The sequence below is a fragment of the Patagioenas fasciata genome, chromosome 25 (assembly GCF_037038585.1).
Source record: "Patagioenas fasciata isolate bPatFas1 chromosome 25, bPatFas1.hap1, whole genome shotgun sequence".
In the NCBI taxonomy this organism is placed as follows: domain Eukaryota; kingdom Metazoa; phylum Chordata; class Aves; order Columbiformes; family Columbidae; genus Patagioenas; species Patagioenas fasciata.
The window spans coordinates 7,529,179-7,541,832 of record NC_092544.1 but is presented as its reverse complement, the minus strand read 5'-3'; positions in this window follow the sequence as shown (position 1 = coordinate 7,541,832).

The window sequence follows — 12,654 nt, the reverse complement described above, 5'->3', positions numbered from 1 at the left end:
CCCAACAGAGCCCGAGGAAACCAGACAGGGCCCGACGGAGCCCGACAGGGCCCGAGCAAACCCGACAGGGCCTGAGCAAACCCGACAGGGTTCGACAAAGCCTGACAGGGCTCGATGGAGCCCGACAGGGCCTGAGGAAACCCAACAGGGCCCGACGGAGCCTGACAGAGCCCGAACAAACCCGACAGGGCTCGACGGAGCCCGATAGAGCCCGAGCAAACCCGACAGGGCCTGACAGACCTGACAGGGCCCGAGCAAACCCGACAGGGCCCGAGCGAATCTGACAGGGCCCGACGGAGCCCGACAGGACGCGGGCAAACCCGACAGGTCCCGAGCAAACCCGACAGGGCCTGACAAGGCCCGACAGGGCCCGAGCAAACCTGACGGGGCCTGACGGAGCCCGACAGGGCTCGAGCAAACCCGATAGGGCCTGACGGAGCCTGACAGGGCCCGAGCAAACCTGACAGGGCCCGAGAGAACCTGACAGGGCCCGACGGAGCCCGACAGGGCGCGAGCAAACCGGACAGGGGCTGACAAGGCCCGACAGGGCCTGAGCAAACCCGACAGGACCCGCCAAAGCCTGATAGGGTCCGACGGAGCCCGATAGGGCCCGAGCAAACCCGACAGGGCCTGACAGACCTGACAGGGCCCGAGCAAACCCGACAGGGCCCGAGCGAATCTGACAGGGCCCGATGGAGCCCGACAGGGCTCGAGCAAACCCGACAGGGTCCGACGAAGCCTGACAGGGCTTCAGCAAACCCGACATGGCCCGAGCAAACCCGACAGGGCCCGACGAAGCCCAACAGAGCCCGAGGAAACCAGACAGGGCCCGACGGAGCCCGACAGGGCCCGAGCAAACCCGACAGGGCCCGAGCAAACCCGACAGGGTTCGACAAAGCCTGACAGGGCTTGATGGAGCCCGACAGGGCCTGAGGAAACCCAACAGGGCCCGACGGAGCCTGACAGAGCCCGAACAAACCTGACAGGGCCCGAGAGAACCTGACAGGGCCCGACGGAGCCCGACAGGGCGCGAGCAAACCGGACAGGGGCTGACAAGGCCCGACAGGGCCTGAGCAAACCCGACAGGACCCGCCAAAGCCTGATAGGGTCCGATGGAGCCCGACAGGGCCCGAGCAAACCTGACAGGGCCCGAGCAAACCTGATAGGGTCCGATGGAGCCCGACAGGGCCCGAGCAAACCTGACAGGGCCCGAGCAAACCCGACAGGGCCCGATGGAGCCCGACAGGGCTCGAGCAAACCCGACAGGGTCCGACGAAGCCTGACAGGGCTTCAGCAAACCCGACAGGTCCCGAGCAAATCCGACAGGGCCCGACGGAGCCCGACAGGGCCCGAGCAAACCCGACAGGGCCCGAGCAAACCCGACAGGGTTCCACAAAGCCTGACAGGGCTTGATGGAGCCCGACAGGGCCCGAGGAAACCCGACAGGGCCCGAAGTAGCCTGACAGAGCCCGAGCAAACCCGAAAGGGCCCGACGAAGCCGGACAGGGCTCGATGGAGCCCGACAGGGCCCGAGGAAACCCGACAGGGCCTGACGGAGCCCGACAGGGCCCGAGGAAACCCGAAAGGGCCCGACGAAGCCTGACAGGGCTCGATGGAGCCCGACAGGGCCCGAGGAAACCCGACAGGGCCCGACGGAGCCCGATAAGGCCCGACCAATCCCGACACGGCCCGATGGAGCCCGACAGGGCTCGAGCAAACCCGACAGTGTCCGACGAAGCCTGACAGGGCTTCAGCAAACCCGACATGGCCTGAGCAAACCCGACAGGGCCCGACGGAGCCCAACAGAGCCCGAGGAAACCAGACAGGGCCCGACGGAGCCCGACAGGGCCCGAGCAAACCCGACAGGGCCCGACGGAGCCCGACAGGGCCCGAGCAAACCCGAAAGGGCCCGACGGAGCCTGACAGGGCTCGATGGAGCCCGACAGGGCCCGAGGAAACCCGACAGGGCCTGATTGAGCCCGATAGGGCCCGAGCAAACCCGACAGGGCCTGACGGAGCCTGACAGGGCCCGGGCAAACCCGACAGGGCACGCTGGAGCCCGACAGAGCCCGAGCAAACCCGACAGGGCCCGACAAGGCCCGACAGGGCCCGAGCAAACCTGACACGTCCTGACAAAGCCTGACAGGGCCCGACGGAGCCCGGCAGGGCCCGAGCAAACCCGAAAGAGCCCGACGGAGCCTGACAGGGCTCAGTGGAGTCCGACAGGGCCCGAGGAAACCTGACAGGGCCCGACGGAACCCGACAGGGCCTGAGCAAACCCGACAGGGCCCGAGCAAACCCGACAGGGCCTGACGGAGCCTGACAGGGCCCGAGCAAACCTGACAGGGCCCGAGAGAACCTGACAGGGCCCGACGGAGCCCGACAGGGCGCGAGCAAACCGGACAGGGGCTGACAAGGCCCGACAGGGCCTGAGCAAACCCGACAGGACCCGCCAAAGCCTGATAGGGTCCGATGGAGCCCGACAGGGCCCGAGCAAACCTGACAGGGCCCGAGCAAACCTGACAGGGCTCGATGGAGCCCGACAGGGCCCGAGGAAACCCGACAGGGCCTGACGGAGCCCGACAGGGCCCGAGCAAACCCGAAAGGGCCCGACGAAGCCTGACAGGGCTCGATGGAGCCCGACAGGGCCCGAGGAAACCCGACAGGGCCCGACGGAGCCCGATAGGGTCCGAGCAAACCCGACAGGGCCCGATGGAGCCCGACAGGGCTCGAGCAAACCCGACAGGGTCCGACGAAGCCTGACAGGGCTTCAGCAAACCCGACATGGCCCGAGCAAACCCGACAGGGCCCGACGAAGCCCAACAGAGCCCGAGGAAACCAGACAGGGCCCGACGGAGCCTGACAGGGCCCGAGCAAACCCGACAGGGCCCGAGCAAACCCGACAGGGTTCGACAAAGCCTGACAGGGCTTGATGGAGCCCGACAGGGCCTGAGGAAACCCAACAGGGCCCGACGGAGCCTGACAGAGCCCGAACAAACCCGACAGGGCTCGACGGAGCCCGACAGGGCCCGAGCAAACCCGACAGGGCCTGACAGACCTGACAGGGCCCGAGCAAACCCGACAGGGCCCGAGCGAATCTGACAGGGCCCGACGGAGCCCGACAGGACGCGGGCAAACCCGACAGGTCCCGAGCAAACCCGACAGGGCCTGACAAGGCCCGACAGGGCCCGAGCAAACCTGACAGGGCCTGACGGAGCCCGACAGGGCTCGAGCAAACCCGATAGGGCCTGACGGAGCCTGACAGGGCCCGAGCAAACCTGACAGGGCCCGAGAGAACCTGACAGGGCCCGACGGAGCCCGACAGGGCGCGAGCAAACCGGACAGGGGCTGACAAGGCCCGACAGGGCCTGAGCAAACCCGACAGGACCCGCCAAAGCCTGATAGGGTCCGATGGAGCCCGACAGGGCCCGAGCAAACCTGACAGGGCCCGAGCAAACCTGATAGGGTCCGATGGAGCCCGACAGGGCCCGAGCAAACCTGACAGGGCCCGAGCAAACCCGACAGGGCCCGATGGAGCCCGACAGGGCTCGAGCAAACCCGACAGGGTCCGACGAAGCCTGACAGGGCTTCAGCAAACCCGACAGGTCCCGAGCAAATCCGACAGGGCCCGACGGAGCCCGACAGGGCCCGAGCAAACCCGACAGGGCCCGAGCAAACCCGACAGGGTTCCACAAAGCCTGACAGGGCTTGATGGAGCCCGACAGGGCCCGAGGAAACCCGACAGGGCCCGAAGTAGCCTGACAGAGCCCGAGCAAACCCGAAAGGGCCCGACGAAGCCGGACAGGGCTCGATGGAGCCCGACAGGGCCCGAGGAAACCCGACAGGGCCTGACGGAGCCCGACAGGGCCCGAGGAAACCCGAAAGGGCCCGACGAAGCCTGACAGGGCTCGATGGAGCCCGACAGGGCCCGAGGAAACCCGACAGGGTCCGACGGAGCCTGACAGGGTTCGAGCAAACCCGACAGGGCCCGACGGAGCCTGACAGGGCTCAGTGGAGTCCGACAGGGCCCGAGGAAACCCGACAGGGCCCGACGGAACCCGACAGGGCCTGAGCAAACCCGACAGGGCCCGAGCAAACCCGACAGGGCCCAACGGATCCCGACAGGGCCTGAGCAAACCTGACAGGGTTCGACAAAGCCTGACAGGGCTCGATAGAGCCCGACAGGGCCCGAGGAAACCCGACAGGGCCCGACGGAGCCTGACAGGGCCCGAGCAAACCCGACAGGGCCCGACGGAGCCTGACAGGGCTCAGTGGAGTCCGACAGGGCCCGAGGAAACCCGACAGGGCCCGACGGAACCCGACAGGGCCTGAGCAAACCCGACAGGGCCCGAGCAAACCCGACAGGGCCCGACGGAGCCTGACAAGGCCCGAGAAAACCTGACAGGGCTCGACGGAGCCCGACAGGGCCCGAGCACACTTGACAGGGTCCGACGAAGCCTGACAGGGCTTCAGAAAACCCGACAGGGCCCGAGCAAACTGACAGGGCCCAACAGAGCCCGACAGGGCCCGAGGAAACCCGACAGGGCCCGAAGGAGCCCGATAGGGCCCGAGCAAACCCGACAGGACCCGATGGAGCCCGACAGGGCCCGAGCAAACCCGAAAGGGCCCGACGGAGCCTGACAGGGCTCGATGGAGCCCGACAGGGCCCGAGGAAACCCGACAGGGCCCGACGGAGCCCGATAGGGCCCGAGCAAACCCGACAGGGCCTGATGGAGCCTGACAGGGCCCAGGCAAACCCGATAGGGCACGCTGGAGCCCGACAGAGCCCGAGCAAACCCGACAGGGCCCGACAAGGCCCGACAAAGCCCGAGCAAACCTGACAGGACCTGAGAAAGCCTGACAGGGCCCGACGGAGCCTGACAGGGCCTGAGCAAACCCGAAAGAGCCCGACGGAGCCTGACAGGGCTCGATAGAGTCCGACAGGGCCCGAGGAAACCCGACAGGTCCCGACGGAACCCGAGAGGGCCCGACGGAACCCGAGAGGGACCGAGGGAATCCGAAAGGGCCCGACGGAGCCTGACAGGGCCCGAGCAAACCCGACAGGGCCCGACAGAGCCCGACAGGACCCGAGCAAACCCGACAGGGCCCGAGCAAACCCGACAGGGTTCGAGAAAGCCTGACAGGGCTCGATGGAGCTCGACAGGGCCCGAGGAAACCCGACAGGGCCCGACGGAGCCTGACAGGGCCCGAGCAAACCCGAAAGGGCCCGAGCAAACCTGACAGGGCACGAAGGAGCCCGACAGGGCCCGAGCAAACCCGACAAGGCCCGACGGAGCCCGACAGGGCCCGAGCAAACCCGAAAGGGCCCGACGGAGCCTGACAGGGCTTGATGGAGCCCGACAGGGCCCGAGGAAACCCGACAGGGCCTGATTGAGCCCGATAGGGCCCGAGCAAACCCGACAGGGCCTGACGGAGCCTGACAGGGCCCGGGCAAACCCGACAGGGCACGCTGTAGCCCGACAGACCCCGAGCAAACCTGACAGGGCCCGACAAGGCCCGACAGGGCCCGAGCAAACCTAACACGTCCTGACAAAGCCTGACAGGGCCCGACGGAGCCCGCCAGGGTCCGAGCAAACCCGAAAGAGCCCGACGGAGCCTGACAGGGCTCAGTGGAGTCCGACAGGGCCCGAGGAAACCCGACAGGGCCCGACGGAACCAGACAGGGCCTGAGCAAACCCGACAGGGCCCGAGCAAACCCGACAGGGCCCGACAAAGCCTGACAAGGCCCGAGAAAACCTGACAGGGCTCGACGGAGCCCGACAGGGCCCGAGCACACTCGACAGGGTCCGACGAAGCCTGACAGGGCTTCAGAAAACCCGACAGGGCCCGAGCAAACCGCCAGGGCCCAACGGAGCCCGACAGGGCCCGAGGAAACCAGACAGGGCCCGACAGAGCCCGACAGGGCCCGAGCAAACCCGACAGGGCCTGAGCAAACCCAACAGGGTTCGACAAAGCCTGACAGGGCTCGATGGAGCCTGACAGGGCCCAAGGAAACCCGACAGGGCCCGACAGAGCCCGACAGTGCCCAAGCAAACCTGACAGGGCCCGACGGAGCCCGACAGGGCACGAGCAAACCAGACAGGGGCTGACGGAGCCTGATAGGGCCCGAGCAAACCCGACAGGGCTCGACGGAGCCTGACAGGGCCCGAGCAAACCCGACAGGGCCCGAGCAAACCTGACAAAGCTCGACGGAGCCTGACAGGGCCCGAGCAAACCCGACAGAGCCCGAGCAAACCTGACAGGGCACGAAGGAGCCCGACAGGGCCCGAGCAAACCCGACAGGGCCCGAGCAAACCTGACAGGGCTCGATGGAGCCCGACAGGGCCCGAGGAAACCCGACAGGGCCCGACGGAGCCTGACAGAGCCCGAACAAACCCGACAGGGCTCGACGGACCCCGATAGGGCCCGAGCAAACCCGACAGGGCCTGACAGACCTGACAGGGCCCGAGCAAACCCGACAGGGCCCGAGCGAATCTGACAGGGCCCGACGGAGCCCGACAGGACGCGGGCAAACCCGACAGGTCCCGAGCAAACCCGACAGGGCCTGACAAGGCCCGACAGGGCCCGAGCAAACCTGACAGGGCCTGACGGAGCCCGACAGGGCTCGAGCAAACCCGATAGGGCCTGACGGAGCCTGACAGGGCCCGAGCAAACCTGACAGGGCCCGAGAGAACCTGACAGGGCCCGACGGAGCCCGACAGGGCGCGAGCAAACCTGACAGGGGCTGACAAGGCCCGACAGGGCCTGAGCAAACCCGACAGGACCCGCCAAAGCCTGATAGGGTCCGATGGAGCCCGACAGGGCCCGAGCAAACCTGACAGGGCCCGAGCAAACCTGACAGGGCTCGATGGAGGCCGACAGGGCCCGAGGAAACCTGACAGGGCGCGACGGAGCCCGACAGGGCCCGAGCAAACCCGAAAGGGCCCGACGAAGCCTGACAGGGCTCGATGGAGCCCGACAGGGCCCGAGGAAACCCGACAGGGCCCGACGGAGCCCGATAGGGCCCGAGCAAACCCGACAGGGCCCGATGGAGCCCGACAGGGCTCGAGCAAACCCGACAGGGTCCGACGAAGCCTGACAGGGCTTCAGCAAACCCGACATGGCCCGAGCAAACCCGACAGGGCCCGACGAAGCCCAACAGAGCCCGAGGAAACCAGACAGGGCCCGACGGAGCCGGACAGGGCCCGAGCAAACCCGACAGGGCCCGAGCAAACCCGACAGGGTTCGACAAAGCCTGACAGGGCTTGATGGAGCCCGACAGGGCCTGAGGAAACCCAACAGGGCCCGACGGAGCCTGACAGAGCCCGAACAAACCCGACAGGGCTCCACGGAGCCTGATAGGGCCCGAGCAAACCCGACAGGGCCTGACAGACCTGACAGGGCCCGAGCAAACCCGACAGGGCCCGAGCGAATCTGACAGGGCCCGACGGAGCCCGACAGGACGCGGGCAAACCCGACAGGTCCCGAGCAAACCCGACAGGGCCTGACAAGGCCCGACAGGGCCCGAGCAAACCTGACAGGGCCTGACGGAGCCCGACAGGGCTCGAGCAAACCCGATAGGGCCTGACGGAGCCTGACAGGGCCCGAGCAAACCTGACAGGGCCCGAGAGAACCTGACAGGGCCCGACGGAGCCCGACAGGGCGCGAGCAAACCCGACAGGGGCTGACAAGGCCCGACAGGGCCTGAGCAAACCCGACAGGACCCGCAAAAGCCTGATAGAGTCCGATAGAGCCCGACAGGGCCCGAGCAAACGCGACAGGGCCCGAGCAAACCTGACAGGGCTCAATGGAGCCCGACAGGGCCCGAGCAAACCCGACAGGGTTTGTCGGAGCCCGACAGGGCCCGAGCAAACCCGACAGGGTTCGACGAAGCCTGACAGGGCTTCAGCAAACCCGACAGGGCCCGAGCAAATCCGACAGGGCCCGACGGAGCCCGACAGGGCCCGAGCAAACCCGACAGGGCCCAAGCAAACCCGACAGGGTTCCACAAAGCCTGACAGGGCTTGATGGAGCCCGACAGGGCCCGAGGAAACCTGACAGGGCCCGAAGTAGCCTGACAGAGCCCGAGCAAACCCGAAAGGGCCCGACGAAGCCGGACAGGGCTCGATGGAGCCCGACAGGGCCCGAGGAAACCCGACAGGGCCTGACGGAGCCCGACAGGGCCCGAGGAAACCCGAAAGGGCCCGACGAAGCCTGACAGGGCTCGATGGAGCCCGACAGGGCCCGAGGAAACCCGACAGGGCCCGACGGAGCCCGATAAGGCCCGACCAATCCCGACACGGCCCGATGGAGCCCGACAGGGCTCGAGCAAACCCGACAGTGTCCGACGAAGCCTGACAGGGCTTCAGCAAACCCGACATGGCCTGAGCAAACCCGACAGGGCCCGACGGAGCCCAACAGAGCCCGAGGAAACCAGACAGGGCCCGACGGAGCCCGACAGGGCCCGAGCAAACCCGACAGGGCCCGACGGAGCCCGACAGGGCCCGAGCAAACCCGAAAGGGCCCGACGGAGCCTGACAGGGCTCGATGGAGCCCGACAGGGCCCGAGGAAACCCGACAGGGCCTGATTGAGCCCGATAGGGCCCGAGCAAACCCGACAGGGCCTGACGGAGCCTGACAGGGCCCGGGCAAACCCGACAGGGCACGCTGGAGCCCGACAGAGCCCGAGCAAACCCGACAGGGCCCGACAAGGCCCGACAGGGCCCGAGCAAACCTGACACGTCCTGACAAAGCCTGACAGGGCCCGACGGAGCCCGGCAGGGCCCGAGCAAACCCGAAAGAGCCCGACGGAGCCTGACAGGGCTCAGTGGAGTTCGACAGGGCCCGAGGAAACCTGACAGGGCCCGACGGAACCCGACAGGGCCTGAGCAAACCCGACAGGGCCCGAGCAAACCCGACAGGGCCTGACGGAGCCTGACAGGGCCCGAGCAAACCTGACAGGGCCCGAGAGAACCTGACAGGGCCCGACGGAGCCCGACAGGGCGCGAGCAAACCGGACAGGGGCTGACAAGGCCCGACAGGGCCTGAGCAAACCCGACAGGACCCGCCAAAGCCTGATAGGGTCCGATGGAGCCCGACAGGGCCCGAGCAAACCTGACAGGGCCCGAGCAAACCTGACAGGGCTCGATGGAGCCCGACAGGGCCCGAGGAAACCCGACAGGGCCTGACGGAGCCCGACAGGGCCCGAGCAAACCCGAAAGGGCCCGACGAAGCCTGACAGGGCTCGATGGAGCCCGACAGGGCCCGAGGAAACCCGACAGGGCCCGACGGAGCCCGATAGGGCCCGAGCAAACCCGACAGGGCCCGATGGAGCCCGACAGGGCTCGAGCAAACCCGACAGGGTCCGACGAAGCCTGACAGGGCTTCAGCAAACCCGACATGGCCCGAGCAAACCCGACAGGGCCCGACGAAGCCCAACAGAGCCCGAGGAAACCAGACAGGGCCCGACGGAGCCCGACAGGGTCCGACCAACCCGACAGGGCCCGAGCAAACCCGACAGGGTTCGACAAAGCCTGACAGGGCTTGATGGAGCCCGACAGGGCCTGAGGAAACCCAACAGGGCCCGACGGAGCCTGACAGAGCCCGAACAAACCCGACAGGGCTCGACGGAGCCCGATAGGGCCCGAGCAAACCCGACAGGGCCTGACAGACCTGACAGGGCCCGAGCAAACCCGACAGGGCCCGAGCGAATCTGACAGGGCCCGACGGAGCCCGACAGGACGCGGGCAAACCCGACAGGTCCCGAGCAAACCCGACAGGGCCTGACAAGGCCCGACAGGGCCCGAGCAAACCTGACAGGGCCTGACGGAGCCCGACAGGGCTCGAGCAAACCCGATAGGGCCTGACGGAGCCTGACAGGGCCCGAGCAAACCTGACAGGGCCCGAGAGAACCTGACAGGGCCCGACGGAGCCCGACAGGGCGCGAGCAAACCGGACAGGGGCTGACAAGGCCCGACAGGGCCTGAGCAAACCCGACAGGACCCGCCAAAGCCTGATAGGGTCCGATGGAGCCCGACAGGGCCCGAGCAAACCTGACAGGGCCCGAGCAAACCTGATAGGGTCCGATGGAGCCCAACAGGGCCCGAGCAAACCTGACAGGGCCCGAGCAAACCCGACAGGGCCCGATGGAGCCCGACAGGGCTCGAGCAAACCCGACAGGGTCCGACGAAGCCTGACAGGGCTTCAGCAAACCCGACAGGTCCCGAGCAAATCCGACAGGGCCCGACGGAGCCCGACAGGGCCCGAGCAAACCCGACAGGGCCCGAGCAAACCCGACAGGGTTCCACAAAGCCTGACAGGGCTTGATGGAGCCCGACAGGGCCCGAGGAAACCCGACAGGGCCCGAAGTAGCCTGACAGAGCCCGAGCAAACCCGAAAGGGCCCGACGAAGCCGGACAGGGCTCGATGGTGCCCGACAGGGCCTGAGGAAACCCGACAGGGCCTGACGGAGCCCGACAGGGCCCGAGGAAACCCGAAAGGGCCCGACGAAGCCTGACAGGGCTCGATGGAGCCCGACAGGGCCCGAGGAAACCCGACAGGGCCCGACGGAGCCCGATAAGGCCCGAGCAATCCCGACAGGGCCCGATGGAGCCCGACAGGGCTCGAGCAAACCCGACAGTGTCCGACGAAGCCTGACAGGGCTTCAGCAAACCCGACATGGCCTGAGCAAACCCGACAGGGCCCGACGGAGCCCAACAGAGCCCGAGGAAACCAGACAGGGCCCGACGGCGCCCGACAGGGCCCGAGCAAACCCGACAGGGCCCGACGGAGCCCGACAGGGCCCGAGCAAACCCGAAAGGGCCCGACGGAGCCTGACAGGGCTCGATGGAGCCCGACAGGGCCCGAGGAAACCCGACAGGGCCTGATTGAGCCCGATAGGGCCCGAGCAAACCCGACAGGGCCTGACGGAGCCTGACAGGGCCCGGGCAAACCCGACAGGGCACGCTGGAGCCCGACAGAGCCCGAGCAAACCCGACAGGGCCCGACAAGGCCCGACAGGGCCCGAGCAAACCTGACACGTCCTGACAAAGCCTGACAGGGCCCGACGGAGCCCGGCAGGGCCCGAGCAAACCCGAAAGAGCCCGACGGAGCCTGACAGGGCTCAGTGGAGTCCGACAGGGCCCGAGGAAACCTGACAGGGCCCGACGGAACCCGACAGGGCCTGAGCAAACCCGACAGGGCCCGAGGAAACCTGACAGGGCCCGACGGAACCCGACAGGGCCTGAGCAAACCCGACAGGGCCCGAGCAAACCCGACAGGGCCTGACGGAGCCTGACAGGGCCCGAGCAAACCTGACAGGGCCCGAGAGAACCTGACAGGGCCCGACGGAGCCCGACAGGGCGCGAGCAAACCGGACAGGGGCTGACAAGGCCCGACAGGGCCTGAGCAAACCCGACAGGACCCGCCAAAGCCTGATAGGGTCCGATGGAGCCCGACAGGGCCCGAGCAAACCTGACAGGGCCCGAGCAAACCTGACAGGGCTCGATGGAGCCCGACAGGGCCCGAGGAAACCCGACAGGGCCTGACGGAGCCAGACAGGGCCCGAGCAAACCCGAAAGGGCCCGACGAAGCCTGACAGGGCTCGATGGAGCCCGACAGGGCCCGAGGAAACCCGACAGTGTCCGACGAAGCCTGACAGGGCTTCAGCAAACCCGACATGGCCCGAGCAAACCCGACAGGGCCCGACGAAGCCCAACAGAGCCCGAGGAAACCAGACAGGGCCCGACGGAGCCCGACAGGGCCCGAGCAAACCCGACAGGGCCTGAGCAAACCCGACAGGGTTCGACAAAGCCTGACAGGGCTCGATGGAGCCCGACAGGGCCTGAGGAAACCCAACAGGGCCCGACGGAGCCTGACAGAGCCCGAACAAACCCGACAGGGCTCGACGGAGCCCGATAGGGCCCGAGCAAACCCGACAGGGCCTGACAGACCTGACAGGGCCCGAGCAAACCCGACAGGGCCCGAGCGAATCTGACAGGGCCCGACGGAGCCCGACAGGACGCGGGCAAACCCGACAGGTCCCGAGCAAACCCGACAGGGCCTGACAAGGCCCGACAGGGCCCGAGCAAACCTGACAGGGCCTGACGGAGCCCGACAGGGCTCGAGCAAACCCGATAGGGCCTGACGGAGCCTGACAGGGCCCGAGCAAACCTGACAGGGCCCGAGAGAACCTGACAGGGCCCGACGGAGCCCGACAGGGCGCGAGCAAACCGGACAGGGGCTGACAAGGCCCGACAGGGCCTGAGCAAACCCGACAGGACCCGCCAAAGCCTGATAGGGTCCGACGGAGCCCGATAGGGCCCGAGCAAACCCGACAGGGCCTGACAGACCTGACAGGGCCCGAGCAAACCCGACAGGGCCCGAGCGAATCTGACAGGGCCCGATGGAGCCCGACAGGGCTCGAGCAAACCCGACAGGGTCCGACGAAGCCTGACAGGGCTTCAGCAAACCCGACATGGCCCGAGCAAACCCGACAGGGCCCGACGAAGCCCAACAGAGCCCGAGGAAACCAGACAGGGCCCGACGGAGCCCGACAGGGCCCGAGCAAACCCGACAGGGCCCGAGCAAACCCGACAGGGTTCGACAAAGCCTGACAGGGCTTGATGGAGCCCGACAGGGCCTGAGGAAACCCAA